The 5,502-nt window shown below is 41.0% G+C and overlaps 1 non-coding gene across 1 annotated transcript; it reads right to left on the bottom strand.

The window, feature by feature from the left end:
* Window positions 1-1,228: 1,228 nt before the first annotated feature.
* On the bottom strand, window positions 1,229-1,336 carry LOC112746180 (small nucleolar RNA R71). The gene has a single exon (XR_003174075.1). It is a non-coding gene; the product is annotated as a small nucleolar RNA R71 (small nucleolar RNA).
* Window positions 1,337-5,502: the final 4,166 nt, after the last annotated feature.

Genomic DNA, 5,502 nt, shown 5'->3' with positions numbered 1-5,502 from the left:
TGTTTTTAATTCAAATCTTTTTCCAATTTTCATAATTTTTCAAAATCAAATCTTTTTCAAATCATATCTTTTCAATCATATCTTTTCAAAATCAAATCCTTTCCATTTTTTTACTATTTTCAAAAATCCTTGCTAACAATTAGTGATTTTATTCAAAAATTTCTTCCTGGTTAAGAAAGGTTCAATAATTGAATTTTAGAATCATATAGTTTAAATTTCTTGTTAGCCAAGACATTAATTTTAAAAATCAAATCTTTTTAATTGTTTGTCAATCATATATTTTTAAAACCATATTTTCTCAATCATATCTTCTCAACCACATCTTTTTCAAAAATGATTTTCAATCATATCTTTTTTATTCCTAATTTCAAAATCTTTTTCAAAATCACTTAACTACTTTCTCAATTTTAATTTTTGAAAATCATCAACCAATTTTTCAAAATTTCTTTTAAATAATTCAATTTTTTTTTTAATTTAATTTCAAAAATTCTTCCCCCCTTTCTCACATTCTTCTATTTAATGGACTAACACTCTTCCTAAAGGTGCAATTCGGACTCCCTCTCTCTATAAGTTCGAATTCTCTCCTTTCTACCTCCTCCTTCTATTCTTCTTTTCCTCTGACATCTCAAGGAATCTCTATACTGTGACATAGAGGATTCCATACTTTCCTCTCCTCTCTTTCATATGAGCGGGAGCAAGGACAAAGTCATTCTTGTTGAAGCTGATCCTGAACCTGAAAGGACCTTGAAGAGAAAGCTAAGAGAAGCTAAAGCACAACTCTCTGGAGAGGACCTAACAAAAATTTTCAAACAAGAAGAAGCCATGGTAGCCGAAAATAACAAAAATGCCAACAATGCAAGGAAGGTGCTTGGTGACTTTACTGTACCTACTCCCGACTTCTATGGGAGAAGCATCTCTATCCCTGCCATTGGAGCAAACAACTTTTGAGCTGAAACCTCAATTACTTTCAATAATGCAACAGAATTGCAAGTTTCATGGACTTCCATTGGAAGATCCTCATCAGTTCTTAGCTGAATTCTCGCAAATCTGTGACACTGTCAAGACCAATAGGGTTGACCCTGAGGTCTACAGACTTATGCTCTTCCCTTTTGCTGTAAGAGACAGAGCTAGGATATGGTTAGATTCACAACCTAAGGAAAGCCTAAACTCTTGGGAAAAGCTGGTCAGTGCTTTTCTGGCCAAATTCTTTCCACCTCAAAAATTGAGTAAGCTAAGAGTGGAAGTCCAGACCTTCAGACAGAAGGAAGGTGAATCCATCTATGAAGCTTGGGAAAGATACAAGCAATTGATCAGAAGGTGTCCTTCTGACATGCTTTCTAAATGGAGCATCATAGGTATCTTCTATGATGGTCTGTCTGAACTGTCCAAGATGTCATTGGACAGCTCTGCTGGAGGATCTCTTCATCTGAAGAAGACGCCTGCAGAAGCTCAGGAACTCATTGAGATGGTTGCAAATAACCAATTCATGTACACTTCTAAAAGGAATCCTGTGAATAATGGGACAAATCAGAAGAAAGGAGTTCTTGAGATTGATACTCTGAATACCATATTGGCTCAGAACAAAATATTAACTCAACAAGTCAATATGATTTCTCAGAGTCTGTCTGGAATGCAAGCAGCAACAGGCAGTACCAAAGAAGCTTTATCTGAAGAAGAAGCTTATGATCCTGAGAACCCAGCAATGGAAGAGGTGAATTACATGGGAGAATCCTATGGAAATACCTATAATCCTTCATGGAGAAATCATCCAAATCTCTCATGGAAGGATCAACAGAAGCCTCAACAAGGCTTCAACAGTAATAATGGTGGAAGAAAAATGTTCAGCAATAGCAAGCCTTTTCCATCATCTTCTCAGCAACAGACAGAGAATTCTAAGCAGAGCCACTCTGACTTAGCAACTGTAGTCTCTGATCTATCTAAAACCACTCAAAGTTTCATGAATGAAACAAGGTCCTCCATTAGAAATTTAGAGGCACAAGTGGGTCAGCTGAGTAAGAGGATTACTTAACTCCCTCCTAGTACTCTCCCAAGCAATACAGAAGAAAACCCAAAGAGAGAATGCAAGGCCATAAACACGTCCCACATGGCCGAATGCATAGAGGAGGGAAAGGCAGTGATTTCCACTGAGGAAGACCTCAATGGACATCCACTGGCCTCCAAGGAGTTCCCTAATGAGGAACCATGGAAATCTGAGGCTCATCCAGAGACCATAGAGATTCTATTAAACTTACTTCTGCCATTCATGAGCTCTGATGAGTATTCTTCCTCTGAAGAGGATGAAGATGTTACTGAAGAGCAAGTTGCTAAGTACCTTGGAGCAATCATAAAGCTAAATTCCAAGTTATTTGTTAATGAGACTTGGGAGGATGAACCCTCTTGCTCACCAAAGAACTGGATGACTTGACTAGGCAGAGATTACCTTAGAAGAGACATGATCCTGGAAAGTTCTCAATACCTTGTACCATAGGCACCAAGACCTTTGAGAATGGTCTGTGTGACCTGGGATCAAGTATAAACCTCATGCCACTCTCTGTGATGGAGAAGCTAGGGATCCTTGAGGTACATGCTGCAAGAATCTAACTAGAGATGGCAGACAATTCAAGGAAATAGGCTTATGGACTTGTAGAGGATGTCTTGGTAAAGGTTGAAGGCCACTACATCCCTGCTGATTTCATAATCCTAGACACTGGGAAGTGTATGGATGAATTCATCATCCTTGGCAGACCCTTCCTAGCCACAGCAAAAGCTGTGATTGATGTTGACAAAGGAGAATTGGTCTTTCAAGTGAATAAAGACTCCCTTGTGTTTAAAGCTCAAGGATCTCCCTCTGTAACCATGGAGAGAAAGCACGAAAAGCTTCTCCCAATGCAGAGTCAAATAGAGCCCCCACATTTAAACTCTAAGTTTAGTGTTGGGAGGCCATCATCATGCTCTGAGTATCTGTGAGGCTCCATGAGAGCCCACTGTCAAGCTATTAACATTAAAGAAGCACTTGTTGGGAGGCAACCCAATTTTATTTAATCATATCTATTTATTTTCAATTGTTATTTTATGTTTTCTGTAAGTTGATGATCATGTGAAGCCACAAAAACAACTAAAAAATCAAAAACAGAATGAAAAATAGTATTAAAAATAGCACACCCTGGAGGAGAAGCTTACTGGCGTTTAAACGCCAGTAAGGGTAGCAAAATGGGCGTTAAACGCCCAGTCTGGCACCATTCTGGGCGTTTAATGCCAGAAATGGGCACCAGACTGATGTTTAACGCCAGAAATGGCCACCAGACTGGCGTTTAACACCAGAAAAGGGCACAGAGCTGGCGTTAAACGCCAGAAAGGGGAGAAAAGCTGGCGTTAAACACCAGAAATGGGCAGCAACCTGGCGTTTAACGCCAGGATTGGCAAGCAAGGGGGTGTTTACACGCCACATGGTGCAGAGATGAGAAATTCTTGACACCTCAGGATTTGTGGACCCCACAGGATCCCCACCTACCTCATCTCTCTCTCCCTTCTTCACACCTTAATACCTCTTCGCCAAAAAACCCCTCACCTATCAAATCCTACCCTCTTCTCCATAATCTCTTCACCAATCCACATCCATCCATCATAAAATCCCACCTACCTCACCATTCAAATTCAAACCACTTTCCCTCCTAAACCCACCCATACATGGCCGAACCCTACCCCTCTCTCCACCCCTATATAAACCCCTCACCACATTCCTTCATTTTCACACATTACAACCACTACTTCTACCCCTTGGCCGAACCACATATCTCCCTCCATCTCCTCCATTTTCTTCTTCTTCTACTACTTTCTTTCTTCTTTTGCTCGAGGACGAGTAAATCTTCTAAGTTTGGTGTGGTAAAAGTGTTGTTTTTTATTTTTCCATAACCATTTATGTCACCTAAGGCCGGAGAAACCTCTAGAAAGAGGAAAGGGAAGGCAAAAGCTTCCGCCTATGAGTCATGGGAGATGGAGAGATTCATCTCAAAGATCCATCAAGACCACTTCTATGAAGTTGTGGCCAAGAAGAAGGTGATCCTCGAGGTCCCTTTCAAACTCAAAAAGGGTGAATATCCGGAAATCCGACAAGAGATTCGAAGAAGAGGTTGGGAAATTCTCACCAACCCCATTCAACAAGTCGGGATCTTAATGGTTCAAGAGTTCTATGCCAATGCATGGATCACCAAGAACCATGATCAAAGTGTGAACCCGGACCCAAAGAATTGGCTTACAATGGTCCGGGAAAAATTCTTAGATTTCAGTTCGGAAAATGTAAGGTTGGCATTCAACTTGCCCATAATGCAAGGAGATGCACGCCCATACACTAGAAGCATCAACTTTGATCAAAGGTTGGACCAAGTCCTCATAGACATTTGTGAAGAGGGCGCTCAATGGAAGAGAGATTCAAGAGGGAAGCCGATTCAACTAAGAAAGCATGACCTCAAGCCCGTGGCTAGGGGATGGTTAGAGTTCATCCAACGCTCAATCATACCCACTAGCAACCGGTCTGAAGTTACTATAGACCGGGCTATCATGATCCATAGCATCATGATTGGAGAGAAAGTAGAAGTTCATGAGGTTATATCCCTAGAACTCTACAAGGTGGCGGACAAGTCCTCTACTTTGGCAAGGTTAGCCTTCCCTCATCTCATTTGTCACCTTTGCAATTCAGCTGGAATTGACATAGAGGAAGACATCCTCATTGATGAGGACAAGCCCATCACTAAGAAAAGGATGGAGCAAACAAGAGAGCCCACTCATGAACCTCACCAGGAGCATGAGGAAATTCCTCATCATGAGATTCCTGAGATGCCTCAAGGGATGCATTTTCCTCCACAAAACTATTGGGAGTAAATCAACACCTCCCTAGGAGAATTAAGTTCCAATATGGGACAACTAAGGGTGGAGTGATAAACCCCAATTTCGTGATTTATCTTATGCTTATTTTGGGGGATTTTATCACCTTTTCTCACATTTATTCAATAAAAATAGCATGGTTTTGTAATTCTCCCTTGAAATGTGCTTAAATGTGAAAACATGCTTTTTAGGCCCTAAAATTGGTAATTTTAATTCACTTTAATTCCAATCGATGCCTTGATGTATTTGTTAAGTGATTCCAAGTTCATAGGGCAAGTATTGGATGGAAGAAGTGAGGAGAAAAGCATACAAGCGGGAGAACAAATGAAGAAATGAAGAAACCGGAAAGCTGTCAAGCCCGACCTCTTCGCACTCAATCGACCATAACTTGAGCTACAAAGGTACAAATGAGGCAGTTCCAGTTGCGTTGGAAAGCTAACATCCGGGGCTTCAAAATGATATAAAATTTGCCATATGTTACTTCGCACTGAGGGGCGCGCACGCGTACTTTACGCGCGCGCGCCGATGCTGCCGTGGCCCATTAAAGTGAATTCGCCCCCAGCGAATTCTGAAGCACTTTGGGCCCAACCCAACTCATTTCTGATGCTATTTCAGCCAAGG

The sequence above is a fragment of the Arachis hypogaea genome, chromosome 14 (assembly GCF_003086295.3).
Source record: "Arachis hypogaea cultivar Tifrunner chromosome 14, arahy.Tifrunner.gnm2.J5K5, whole genome shotgun sequence".
Lineage (NCBI taxonomy): Eukaryota > Viridiplantae > Streptophyta > Magnoliopsida > Fabales > Fabaceae > Arachis > Arachis hypogaea.
This window is presented reverse-complemented; position numbering and strand designations above follow the sequence as displayed.